The 14,808-nt window shown below is 41.1% G+C and overlaps 1 pseudogene across 1 annotated transcript; it reads left to right on the top strand.

The window, feature by feature from the left end:
• The first annotated feature begins 12,508 nt into the window (after positions 1 to 12,508).
• Positions 12,509 to 14,409, top strand: LOC308511798 (nuclear prelamin A recognition factor-like; annotated as a pseudogene). The gene is made up of 2 exons: positions 12,509 to 13,787; positions 14,274 to 14,409. The product of its transcript is annotated as a nuclear prelamin A recognition factor-like (transcript).
• Positions 14,410 to 14,808: the final 399 nt, after the last annotated feature.

The raw sequence follows: 14,808 nt of genomic DNA, 5'->3' as shown, positions 1-14,808 counted from the left end.
GGGTTGGGGCACCGCCACTCTCACACTCAGGGCAGGGCCGATGGGGAGGTTATGGCTCTACCCTGTCACACACAGAGCAGGGCCCGTGGGGGGGGGGAGCTCCCCCCTATCAGGCACAGAGCAGGGCCAATCAGGGGGTTGGGGCACCTTCCCCTGTCATGAATAGAGCAGGGTGGATAGGGAGGTTGTGGCCCCACCCTCTATCACACACAGAGCCGCAGGGCGATCAGGGGGTTTGGGCGCTGCCCCCTGTCATGCTGATCCCGGTGCCAGGAGGCATATTACCCTTTTACTATATAGGGTAGAGGCCTGGTGCTTGGGTGGGGCCAGCTGGTTTGCCCTGAAGGGTGTCCTGGATCAGGGTGGGGGTCCCCAGTGGGGTGCCTGGCCAGTCTGGGTGAGGGGCTGAGGGCTGTTTTCAGGCTAAGGGTGACTGAAGCTCCCAACCGCTCCTTTTTTTCTTTTATTTATTTTTTTTTATTCTGGGCCAGCTTTAGCTTTGAGGCTTGGTTCCAGCTCTTAGGTTTCTGGCCTTTGCTTACAATGTTGCCATCCTGCTGGCTGAAGCCCGGTGGTATTTGTTACAGAGTTTCTTAAACTTCAGGCTCAGAGGCCTGCAGCCGCAGGTGGGGAACATTGGTTCCTCCGTCACTGAGACAACCAAGCCTCATGTTAGTTTCAAGCTGCCTGGCTGCCGGCCACCATCTTGGCTGACAGTTAATTTGCATATCTCGCTGATTAGCCAATGGAAAGGGTAGCGGTCGTACGCCAATTACCATGTTTCTCTTTTATTAGTGTAAATATATATAATTCTTTTTAACAACTACATAGTTTACATTGCACAGTGGTACCATAATGGTGAATTTTTTTTCAGTCTTATGCTGCTATAAAAATATAATTTTTGCTGTAGTGAATGTAATTTCATATTTTACATATATGTGAGTATATGTGAAAGATATGGTCTTAGCAGTATGTATACTGGGGCATAGGACAAATGTATCTTTAACTTTAGTACATATTGGCACATTATTTTCTGGAAAGCTGTACCAAATTATATTCACACCTGCAGCGTATGAGAGCTCTTGCACATCTTCACACTTGAAATTGTCAATCTTTTTATTTATTTTAAAATATACTTTTTATTATTTTACAGAGATGAAAGGAGAGGGAAAGGGGGAGAGAGATGTGAGAGAGAAACATTGGTCAGTTACCTGAAACCTGGGTATGTACCCTGACCAGGAATTGAACCAGAAATTGAATTGACCTTTTGGTGCACAGGTCAATGCTCAACCAACTGAACCTCCCTGGCCAGGGCAAAATTGACAATCATTTGAATTTTTTGAGTTATTTAAAATTTTACTTCTCACTAAGTGACCATAGACTAATTCTTGTTTAATACTTCAATAAGCCTGGTTTCTTTATATGCCTAAAGGAATGCAGGGAAGTCCTGTGTAAATACCCATACTCCAGCCTCTAAATGACAGATTGGCCATTTTATCTCTACCATTTTGAAATTTTTAGCTATAGACTTTCTTTCTATGTGTACTTTTAGGTATATTCTGAGTTTCTCTGTATTTGGCAGCTCTTCCCCCACAGAATTATAGAAGTCTTCTAATTTTACTAAAATTTGCAATTATTTTACAAGCTTATTGTTTTTCATGGTTTATAATAGCAGTAGGCATTGACTTCTTTATTCCTTCTTAAAACTAGATGTCTAGAAGCCTCACCTTATTTGCATTTTGACATTTCTATACTTTAGAGATTTCCTTCCCCCATTTAAAGTAATTATTATTTGTCTCATTATGTATCTATAATAAATATTAAATAACATTTAAATTAGAAACTTCTTGATTATTTAAATTCTCAGACTTTTTAACATGCTACAAACCATTTTGTCAAATATATTTCCTTCTGGTAAGAGATTTAGCTCTATTATTAACCTTATAACTTACTTAAGCTTACATATGTATGCTCAATTCATCAGGAATGTGTAGTTTTGCAAATTATAAATGACCTTTCCAGCACTGTCGATGACTTTTGCAGTTCCAGCTACAGACTTTGCTTTAGTTTCTTTCTTAATGCTGTCACACAGAATTGTTTAAATACCTGTCATCTACATGTTTATAATGAGCTCTGTGTGCTAAGCACTGTGTCAAATCAGTTCATTAGCAGCTTACCAATCGTTTTCTCTTTTCATTGTTTTTTTTTTTTTTTTCATCATTGCTGCCAGCTGTGGCCTAGTTCCAAAATGTCATCTAACAACATAAAACAGCTTGGGACAGTGAGATAGATTTTTAACAAATTAAAGATTTTACTTGAATACTCCAGATGTAATCATACTGCCAGTAACTCTTTATTGAGTGGCCTACTGTGAAGATGTATGTGTGATTATAGAGATAGATAAGTAGATATAGATTGATCGATATAGATGAATAGAATTATGTGCATGTGCATGCAAGCATGTAAATAAACATCAAGCTCATTACTGTAGGCAATCCCCACATTATAAATTAATTTAGTTCTAAGAGATATGTTTACTTTAATAGATGGAGTGTAGAATTATTTATCCTGTATTAAAAAAAATGATCTGGTTTTCCAAGGCCAGATAATAAAAATCTATAGAACCAATATAACTCAGCACTGAAAGCACTGAATTAAAGTACTTGGGACTACCACTTGATGTCATGGGTCATGAGATATTTTCAAAGAAAATATAGTTTAAAATAAGTTTTATTTCCAAATACGTTCATGAAATTATTGTTTACATATAATATATAGTCAAGAATGGTAGTTAATTTCATATATTGGTATGTGTTCAATTGTGTTTATATAGAGTCCTGATATCAAGGAGAAAAGCTTATTGTAATAATTTTAAAGACAAGAATTTTAGAACACAAAAATACTTAGTGGTGGTGGTGCTGGTGATGGTCATAGTGGTATTATTATTAGTACCAGCAATAGCAGTGTGGCCTCTCCCGCAGATGGAGTCCAGAGTGAATTCTCCAGGCTGGTGCTATACCTTTAGGAGTGCTCTTTCCCAGGGAGGTGCAGTCCCAGACTTCCAGATTGATAGAATCCCCACTGATTCCCACTGCCAGACACGCTGATGTCTCCTCTTCCAGTCTCTATTGTTCTGAGTTGGGAATCAGACCCGCATGGGGTTGAAACCCCACACTCCTAGGGGGAGAAAGTTCAGCAGCCACGGTATCCCTCTGGCTTCTCAGCCACCTCTGCACCTTTGGGAGGGAGCTTTCCCTCTCTGTTTTGAGACAGGGAACAAGTGAACACAGCTTCCAGCTACTCTGCAGCCATCTTAGAATACCTCATTTAGTCTTCACAATCAGTTGGGGAGGTATGTGGTATTATCATCTTAATTTTACAGATATGAAAGTAAAGATCAGAGAAGTTATGTGACTTATCCAGAACTCACAGTTAGGAAGAGAAAGGCAAAGAAAAAAAATCCAATTGACTTAATTAAAAATGAATAAGTTTCTCTGTGTAATAGAAACTATCATTACAATGGAAAAAAGTAAATAAAAGGAAGTGGAATATATAAATTATATGTACATAAATATATGTACAATAGTCATTTAAAAAGATAAATAGAAGTCTCTGTTTAATGGGACTTTGTCTTTTTTTCTGTGACTTGCTTTTTTTCTCTTCCTGTTTTACATATTTATACGTTGAATATATCGGTATATTAGATTTATATTTAGAAAATGAGGTTTTAAAGAAATAATTCTTGTAATACATCTATATAAAAGAAAAACACATAATTACCAGGGGGATAATTTGCATGTCAGGTGCTATAACAGTTTCTAAAATTATGAAATATGCTATTTCAGTATCAACTAGAAAGTAATTCAGAATTTAATGAGGTCAAGGCAGCTTGACAATCATTAACATATATACTTTATGTAAGCATTAGAAGAAATCTATGAATAGAAGCTTTTAAATGATAAAGATTAGACTTAAGTATTAGCCAAAAGTGACAGTCTCAAAATTTTTATACAATCCAACATTTTTATACTATTTACAGTGACCACATATTGTTACTTAGGTGAGTTAATCTCATGTAAAACCAGAAGTTGAAAGAGTTAGCTTGTAACCTTTTTCTAAGATTTCAATGCCAGATCAATCTGAACCCAACATTGGTAAAAAATATATATATATATATATTTATATTTATGTTAGTACCATTTACCTATGATACCAACAAATATAAAAAGTTGCTGCTGAGGAGTTGGAGAATGAAAAGCTGAGAGACACATGTACTAGGCTGCTATTTAAAAGTGAGTCTTTCACCTGGCTAGCGTGGCTCAGTGGTTGAGCATTTACCTATGAATCAGGAGGTCACAGTTCGATTCCCAGTTAGGGCACATGCCTGGGTTGTGGGCTTGATCCCCAGTGTGGGGCATGCAGGAGGCAGCCAATCAATGATTCTCTCCCATCATTGATATCTCTCTCTCTCTCTCTCTCTCTCTCTCTCTCTCTCTCTCTCTCTCCTTCCTCTCTGAAATCAATAAAAAATATATTAAATAAAAATAGGTCTTTCTTTCTCACAGAATTTTCATATAAGAATTGATCCAGAAAAACATACAATTTTTTGACTCCTGCATTCTTGTTTAAAATGAGGAGAGGTGGGAAGTATTCAACTACAAAGCCATGAAAGTGACTTATGTGTTGAGAGAAGGCTGGGAAGGAAAAGGAGTGTGCTCTGAATACATTTATGAGTTTGTTTGGATGACATCCAAAATCATTGAAAAGAGTGAACAGAACTACACGCCAAATCCCAGAGTCATGTTCGAGTTGTTCAGCATACATTCCGGACTGAGAATCAATGTTACAAACAGCTACAACTGCCAGCAGCTTTGAGAATAACTTGAAAACATGACATTTTGGATTTTAGAAATATTTTTCATGGCAGTAGAGATGGGTAAAACACATACGTTGATGTAGCATGCCTCCTTGTCTTCGTCAGTAATTGGTGGCTTGGGCTTTTGAGATGTCTTTATCAATCCTGTGAAAATAAAGTTAGAAGTGAACATTCTATGGGTGAGAAAAATTTCTGTCTGTACTTAAAATATCTAAATAGTGAAAGTGCATTATTTCTGACTCATTTAAAGTGACATTTTAAACTGAACATTTTATTTTAAGATAACTGTAGACTCACATGCAATTGTAAAAAAAAAAATAATAGAGAGATCCCATGTGCTGTTAAAGCACTTTCTCTCAATGGTAACATCCTACAAAACTGCAGTACAATGTTACCATATGTGGATACTGACATTGACACAATCAAGACATGTACAGAACAATTCCATTTCCACAAGGATCCTTGAGTTGCCTTATTATAGCTATACTCACTTTCTCCCACTGTGCTTAGAAGCACTGTGCTTCTAAACTCCGGAAATATCTAATGTGTTCTCCATTTCTATAATTTTGTTATTTCCAGTTGCTTTTAGGAAATAGTCTCTATTGCCTTTCCCTTCTTATCTTTCAGCCCTTTTTTGTGACATTTACTAGATAATTTATGACTAAAACACTCTAGGTTCAATGTAAGCTCTCCCTTTTCTGAAGTTTAAAAAAAAATGCTCAGGAAATGTAAACCAAGTTTAGGTAGAATTATTAAAAGTTTAGAGCTCATTCAAATTTATTTATTTAACTTCATATTCAGGATACTGTTCTAGGCATTAGAGAATGTGGTGAATACAACAGACAAGGTCCCAGTCCACATGGGATTTACATTTTAATGGGGAGAAACACACAGTAAACAAATGTTAAAAGGATTAAATGCACAAATTTTAAAGCTCATACCCTTACATGATATTTCTCAGTTATACATATCTAATCTAATAAAAGACAAGCATCCAAATTGACCATATTTTTGCTATGCCTTAAGCCATGCCCACCAGCCAATCAGAGCAACTATATGCAAATAAACCCAACCAAGATGGCGCTGGCAGTCACAGAGCTGGAGTGAGCAGGAGGTTTGGTTGCTCCAGTGATGGAGGAAGCCAAGCTTCTTGCCTGCTGCAGCCAGCTCTGAGCTCCACTGAAGGCAACAAAGTTTCAATTATAAAAGGTAAATAAATCCCAGAATAAAAAAAAAAAGGAGAGGCTGGGAGCTTCTGTTGCCGGGGGTCATGGCCAGCCTGAAAACAGCCCTCAGGCCCTCATCCAGATTGGCCAGGCAACCCAGTGGGGACCCCCCACCCTAAAGGGGGTGTGGCCAGCCTGAGAACAGCCATCAGCCCCTCACCCAGGCTGGCCAAACCTCCATGGGGTGAGGGTCCCCACTGGGCGGGGCTTGAACAGCCTAAAAACAGCCATCAGCCCCTCACCCAGGGTAGCCAGGCACCCCAGTGGGACCCCCACCCTGATCCGGGAGACCCTTCAGGGCAAACCAGCCGCCCCCCCCCCCATGCACCAGGCCTCTATCCTATATAATAAAAGGGTAATATGCAAACTGACCCTAACAGCAGAACGACTGAGAATGACTGGTCACTATGACACACACTGACCACCAGGGGGCAGACGCTCAATGCAGGAGCTGCCCTCTGGTGGTCGGTGTGCTCCCACAGAGGGAGCTCTGCTCAGCCACAAGCCAGGCTGATGGCTGCCAGCACAGCGGTGGTGGTGGGAGCCTCTCTCGCCTCCTCAGCAGCACTGAGGATGTCAGGCTGCAGCTTAGGCCTGCTCCCTGCTGGCAAGTGGACATCCCCCGAGGGCTCCTGGGCTTCCAGAGGGATGTCTGATTACCACCTTAGGCCGAACTCCCAGAGAGCAGGCCTAAGCCAGCATGTGGTCATCCCCCGAGAGGTCCCAGACTGTGAGAGGGCACAGGCCAGGTTGAGGGACCCCCACCCCCGAGTGTACAAATTTTTGTGCACTGGGCCTCTAGTTCTTATATATTCAAAGGGAAAACAATCTGCTAGACTCTACACCTCACGAAGGCAGATACTTTATTTGTCTTGTTCACTTTTGGGTAAAAAATAAAGATAATTAGAACATAGTAGTTGGTTATTTATTCAACCACTCTTTTATTATTATTATTACTATCATTATTATTATTTTGTTATTAATCCTCACTTGAGGATATTTTTCCATTGATTTTTTAGACCGAGTGGAAAGGAGAGGGAGAGACAGAAATATCCATGTGAGAAAGACACATTGATTGGTTGCCTCCTGCATACACCCTGACTAGGGTTGGGGAACCTGCAACCAAGGTACCTGCCCTTGACCGGAATCAAAGCCGGGACCTTTCAGTCCATAGGTGACGCTCTATCCACCACTGAGCCAAAGCGGCTAGGGCTCAATCACTCTTTATGGAGCCCATACATGGTGCCAGGCATAGTTCTAGGCACTGAGAGTAGAGCAGTACACAGACAAAACTCCCTGCTCTCTCAGAGCTTATGTGAATCCCAGATAGCTGGTGCAAAATGGGTTTTAAATGACCTGTGATTCCTGCTGTTGCTATTGTCATTGCTTTTACTACTCTTAATATTTACTTTAGCTGATTCATAAATGTAATTACTGTGGCGATCCTCAGAACCACAAGAACACGTGTGAGAAAATCCAGTGTACAGTGGTGCAAATGTTAAAGTTTATATTTTATAATCTTTCCTCCTAAAACCTCAAAAGTTGTTTTAACTTTCCTCCTGCTGAGCAGTATGCCATCCTTCCTTTCCCAGTGGACATGCCTAGTCAACTAACGTGTTGATATTTATTCTGAGCACACCATGGGAGTACAGGTAGTCACTCAAATGGAGGGCAATGCTATTAAATAGCTAGTGTTGTGGAAAACTACACACACAAAAATAACTTTTCTTTTGTAATGCATTGTTGTTTTCAACAAGCTAATCTTTCTATTTGCTAATAGAGAGAATATATATATCTTTGCATTTCTAACTATCTCCTAGGTTGATTCAGGGATGATTGATTGTGCTGATTGGGTAAAGCACACAAGTTAATGTAACACACCACTTTGTCTTATGTCAGTAATTGTTGGCATTAGACATAATAAATCCAATTGTTACCACATTATCCAATTCCCAATCATTGGAAAGAATATTTGAGATTTTACTGGGTGCAAAGAACACCTGCCAAGGATATCTGATTGAACACATATGATAGCAAGTTTCCACTCAATAGCCACATGTTTAGAAAGATCTCCATAGGTGGATTTGGGGCTGCTTGTTTCTCTTTTGATGAAATGAGAGTGCTTTCATCTGATACGCCTCTACCTCCTAGAGTGATGTGTAATATTTTGTACATAAAAAGTCTCTTATCTGAGACTTTTCTCTCCTGACCTTGCTTTTCCTCTCCCTTCTATTTGGGTGTTGGTTTCTTGCAGAAAGCATTTGTTGAGGGTTTTTCTCTCTTTTTAACCTCTTTTTTTGGTGGGAAAAAGAAAGAGTTGAGGATCAAATATAATCTCTGGGGAAGTCCAAGCTTTTCTTTGAAAGGCTCTTCAAAGCAGAATCCAGACTGATAGGATGACATTTCTAACTGTTTGAATTTCTGGTGGTTTATTCCATACAGATGTAAATTTAACATTATCTGGCCTTTAAAGGAAGAGCACATGAGAGCAGGACAAAACCAAACCAAAAATAGTGAAGAGAAACAGACTTCTGTGGAAATGTCTGATATTAATAACATGCTTTTTTAAATCACTGTCTTAATCTTGGCACTACTCTTCATAACTACGACCATATCAAAAACTTTTTACCTATAATACCTTCTCAAGGGACTTTTCACTCCTCACTCTATCTTCACATCCATCCATTATGTACATTTAGCCTGTATTTACCCCTTGTAAAATTTATGAACCAAACAAGCCAAAAATTATAAAACACTTTTTTAGTATGGCACCACTGTATACTGCATGGGCTCCAGGTAATACCTATAAAACTTCAAAATATTTGCAAAATACCAAGGACACTTTTGAAGAAAGTTATCAAAATCAACTCTTAACTAAAACTCATGCCTATCCTGCAAAGGTCAAACAATAAACATAGACCCTAATATAATATTACCATGGCTCCTTCCTCCTTCAGAGTTTCCAAACTCCTGCTTAGAAATAATCTAGGAGTACTATATTTCAACTACCTATAGGCTAATAAATGCCAGAGGTATTATTTTGTAAAATAAAGAGAATCTAAAGTATGTAGAATAAATTAATGAGTGAAGCAATCCATTGTGATATTACTTATATTCCCATGACTATGTGTCTTCAGTAATACATAATTGGGTTGTGTAATACTCCAATTAGAGATTAGAAAGGGTAGTTTCAATATTACTTTAAAACTGACATAATACCTTTAAATTCCGACCTTTTCCCAAACTATACCCAAAGGGGAAATGCATGTTAATTTACACTCTAAGAACTAATAGTTTCATAAAGAGAAACAAAAGTGATGATGAAAACATGGTAAAAGAATGCCCTTAGCTTTGGAGATTTACAATACATATGTACTTCAGAGAAGCTCAGCAAGTAGCTCGTTTGAAGTTTAATGTTTAAAATAAGCAAACTTGTCCATATAAGAAAAACCTTTTTTTCTTAAATATCCACTGTCAGAATTGTTTAGATAAAGTGAAGACCAAAGACAAATTAAAATATGTTCATCGTCATCAAAATACTATAGTCAATATTCAATACTATTCTTGTACAACTTCACTGATTCAATAATGATTTTTCACTAGTTTTAGTGTTCTCTCTCATGCACTGGCTGCAATAACTTAGTTTTGATACTAGACCTCATTGAAACCATCTCTATTACCCTAAAATTAGGAATGTACTAGGCATCAACCCTTTATTTGAAAGCAACAGTATATGGGCTAAGTATGAAAGTGGTAAACTGTCCACAAGTGACTCAATATGAGATAGCAGTCTATCAACACAGTCAAATTCTCCATTTGGGCGATTGTGTTAGAGCTACAAAGCAAAGGTAGGTTTTTTCAGTTATGGCTGCCAGGAAAAGAAACACTCAGCAAATTTTCCAATTTTCATAAATTGTGCTGTACATCCCAGACTAGATGGTTGATAGAGTGGCCTTTAATAATGATTCTTTCATTTTGTTATAAAACAAATATCCAAAACTAAAAGTAACCAAGTTTGTCTCTTCCTCTCAACCTCGAAGAGTTTGACTAATATATCTTGCTGCTAGATCATATGTGTTGCTGTTTATTTTATGCATCATTAACTATCTTTAAAAAGTTTATGTGCCCCATCAAATGATCAAACATGTTTTCCTCAGTGCCCTAAATTAAAAGGCATGCATTAATGCTATCTTCATTATATACATAAGTAAATGACTTGCCCACTACTAGCAAATATTGGGGCTAACATGTCAACTTAACTGGCTTAAAGGAGAAAATTAATGTCTTTTCAGTGCCACAATGGGTATGATCTTCACAGAGTTTCTATTACTTTTCTACTTAATAAGCGAAATAAAAATCCTTAATAAATCCCACAATATTCTTCTTTCAATACATTGATTCCAGCATTAAAAGTAATCCTGGGTCTAGACTAGCTTCCTATATTATTCTTTGGATGAATGAGTTAGAAATTTCCCATTTGGCTCTTTTACAAATGGTAGGTGTTTGACTAGTTAGAGATTAGTTCCTTGGAAAAGATGTTCCCAAAGGATTAACAATGACACATAATCACACAGTAAACTACAAACATTCAGTTAAATAGAAATATGATATATAAATGAGTTAACATGAAACACACACCAAAGGAAGGGTTTCAAGTAAAAACATTACTGATGAAAATAAGTATTATAGTTGTCATACTTCACATTCACTTGTCTCCTCTTAATTGTCTAAAGAATGAACCAAACAACCCCTAATGTGGTACACACTAGCTTCTTTTCTGATTTATCTCTGCATAGATATAAAGTATGAATGATGTTAGCATTCTCATCCATTAGTAATGGCTTGATCCAGGAGGATGAATATGTCACCCAGCCTAAAACAGAAAGATTGCTGAGCTTGCCATAAAGAACTTGATGAGCTAGGATCTGAATCTTGCTCAATTTGAATGTTCATGAGATATACTGTCAGATTAAAGACAGATGCTCCATTTGAGTACACAGGCAAATATAATGTACACACAAATGTACCATCAATCCAGATAGATTCATATTTTTTCTAATTTAAAATCTATTTCAGAAGTACATGAATTGCCTTCTTGCTATGTGAGTGGTATATTACTAGAAAAGAGATATAGCTGTTATCTTGGGTCCTGTACCAAGGAAGCAATGCCATCACAAATAACACATTGGCAAGGTAAACTTTTTTCTGGATATGGCACAAACTAGCCAGAAGTCCTATCTGTTATTAGAGATTTTGGTTTGTGAAAATGAGAAAACTAAACTATTTTGTGTTGTCTTTCTCTCTCTGATAGATTCTTTGTATCTTTACTACACCTAAGAGCAGATAAAATAAAATTGTATGAGGACTATTATGGGTAAAGCCTAGACCCAGGTTTTGTTCTTTTCAAAGCTCACCATATTAACTGTAATATTTTATTGAAAAATACTTACTTTTATAATGTAAGGAATTGAATCAGAGAAGGGAATGTGTCCAATGAATACAATTACCCCCCAAAACTATGTCATACATTAGGAGAGAAATGGAAAACCTTTAAAAATAAATTGGATCTCAGATGGGTAGAGTAAAAACAGTTTATTATTTTTAATATAAGCTTTTAAAAAAATCTCTGAAATCTCTATTTTCTTTCAAAATTCCAAGGGTATAATACTATAATGCAGGAGAAAATATCATAATCCTAATATATAAAAACCCAGGGTACATAATGACTGAATGGATGATCAGTCCATCCCCCGGCCCTCAGGCTCCATGGCAGCAGTGACTAGTGAGCAGGTGGAAGGCAGACTGCTTGGTCCCTCCCCATCCCCCCAACCCCCAACCCCCCCTGCCCACAGGCTCCCACTGATCAGGGGATGGTTAACAGGGAACCAGAGTGAGTGGCCTAGGGACTGGGGAGCAGCTGAAAGGCAGGCCTCTTGGTCCCTCCTCCTGGCCCTCAGGCTCCAATCAATCGGTGGAGGAGGCGGGGTGGAACTGGGGACTGGCTCCCTTAGTAGTCCTGTAGGTTCAGTCTCCAGAGGACAGGCCAGGCACCAATGGACCAGCGCCTCCAGCACGATCCCGACAGTGCTGCGGGCCTCCTGGAACTCGGCCTCAGGCACTGAGGCTGATTCCCCTCCTTTGGACTGGCTCCCTTAGTAGTCCTGCAGGTTGAATCTGAAGAGGACAGGCCAGGCACCAATGGACCAGCGCCTCCAGCACGATCCCGACAGCGAGTGCTGGCCTCCTGGAACTCGGCCTTGGCCACTGTGGCTGCTTCCCCTCCCTAGACACTCCACAAGGAAGAAAAGATACCGCCAGCAGCGGCAGGGGCGACCAGCAGTGACTGACTGCTCTCCCTGTGCTTCCTCCAGGTCACTCGAGCCTGCCCCCGCCCTCCCTGCTCCAGATGAAGTGTGATCACTGCACACAGAAGGAATGTAGTAAAAAAAACAAAAACCGATGACCAAGAGAATGCCGCAGTCAATGTCTGGAGTCTGGCTCAGGAGAATGGAGAGAAGGGAGAATTCCATAAGTTGGCTGATGCCAAGATATTTCTGAGTGACTGCCTGGCATGTGACAGTTGTGTGACCGCAGATGAAGGAGTCCAAGTTTCTCATAGAACACCAAGGACTTCTTCCGTGTTCTGAACCTTAATAAGAAATGTGATACCTCACAGCACAAGGTGCTGGCAGTGTCCGTGTGTCCTCAGCTTCTGCCTTACTTTGCTGCTAAATTCAGCCTCAGTGTCACTGATGCATCCAGAAGGCTCTGCAGCTTCCTCAAAAGCCTTGGGGTGCACTGTCTTTGACATGAAGATAGCTGCGGACTTCAGCATCCTGGAGAGTCAGAAGGAATTTGTGCATCAGTACTGCCAGCACCCACCGTGAGGAAGAGCTCTGCCTACCCATGCTAACCTCCGCCTACACGGCTGGGACCGATATGTGGAGCATTTGCTGGGTCACCACATCACCCCCACCTCTGACTGGCCAAGTGTCCCCAGCAGATCATGGGCTCTCTGGTGAAAGGATTACTTCACCAGACGGCAGAACCTGTCCTCAAACAAGAGTTTCCACATCATTGTGGCCCTGTGTTATGAAAAGAAACTGGAGGCCCTTCGAGAAGATGTTCCCTCAGCTTTACGTAGTTCCCAGGGTGCTGACTGTGCGCTAATCTCAGGTGAAATTGTCCAGATAATGGAGCAAAGTGAGATCGCCTCTAATGACGCTGCCGTGGACACTCTGTTTGGAGACACGAAGGAGAAGGAGGTGAGGCTCCACGAGGATGCCAGCTCCGACAGGTACCTGGGACACTCCGTCAGGCACATGGCCAAGGAGCTGTTTAAGGAGGACGTGGGAATGCTCACCTACTGCACCCTGAGGAACAAAGACTTCCAGGAGGTCACCCTTGAAAAGGACAGAGTGGTTCTGCTACGTTTTGAGGCTGCTTACGGATTTCGGAACACCCAGAAGTGGTCCTGAAGCTATAAAGGGGCAAGTTCCCTTGCCACTTCATGGAGGTCCTGGCTTGTGCGAGGCATTCCTAAGCAGCAGGGGCCAGGCCCAGGCGGACAACGGGTGTGCAGACAGGGCACTGCTGCGGCAGATGGAAGGCGTCTATGCTGCCATCCCGGTGTGGCACCCGGAGACCAGCGCCCATGTGCAGGAGCTATACCAGGAGTGGCTGGGGTGGGGGTGGGGCAACACCCCCTGGGCCCAGGTGGCCCTGCACACTGCCTCGCAGGGCCCAGGGCAGCCTGCCAGGACATCAAGTGGTAAAGGTCCAGCAGACACCTGGCCTGCAGGCCGCCTGAAGAAGGGTATCAGACACGTGAAGGAAAAGCTTAGCATCTCTGTCATCACTTTGGTTTTCAGAATTCCCTGCTCCCCATCTGTCGGCTCCCTCCCTCTGAGGGGTGCTGTTGTTGTCACATGGGTGCAACTGGAATATTGTATCTCCAGAGGATTGCCCCAATGTACATATTCTTATATCCGATGATGAAAAAATCCCAAAGAACAAGAATGGAGACAGACTACTGTGCTTTAGGCTTAAAAAAAACCCCAGAGTGTCCTGTGAAGACCTCAGACTTTGTTCTGTCCACGTGCTTCAGAGAGATTGGATGAGGAAATGGCCTGGTTTGGCCCTGACTTTACCCACTTATGTTACTCTTGCAGGTGTCTTTGCCACAATGTGAATAAACTGCCACCTTTTGGAATAGAGGCTCAGGTGAAAGTTTGCATCCCCAACTTTTCTTGCAACAGATCTATGTTCTGCAGCTGTGGCCACCATCCTGAGATCAGGTCCTGTTGACCAGGTCCTTTTGCTGGGGATCAGGGGGCACTGGAGTAGAGCCTCTTCATCCCGTGCCCTTTTCCATTCAGGGATTGAGCTGAACTCACTTTGGGGGAGGCCTGGCAAGGGTGACAGGTGTCACAGATGGAAGGATGGAGAATGGAGAGGTGGACACCCTGCTCAGTCCCTCCCTGGGTGGGGTCAGGCAGATGAAGGCCATGGGCCCGGCCACTCCCCTCAGCTCTGGGCAGCCCTCTGAGTTCCATGACAGTGCACTCTGCGCTCACATGCTGCTCGCCCTAAGTAAGAAGGAGGAGAACAATTGGCCCACAGACAACTACACAGAAAGATAGGGCTCACGGCTGGTGAGCACAGTGGCAGTGGTGGGAGCCTCTCTTGCCTTCATGACAGCACTAA

Source organism: Myotis nattereri (assembly GCF_964212035.1).
Source record: "Myotis nattereri genome assembly, chromosome: X".
Lineage (NCBI taxonomy): Eukaryota > Metazoa > Chordata > Mammalia > Chiroptera > Vespertilionidae > Myotis > Myotis nattereri.
This window is presented reverse-complemented; position numbering and strand designations above follow the sequence as displayed.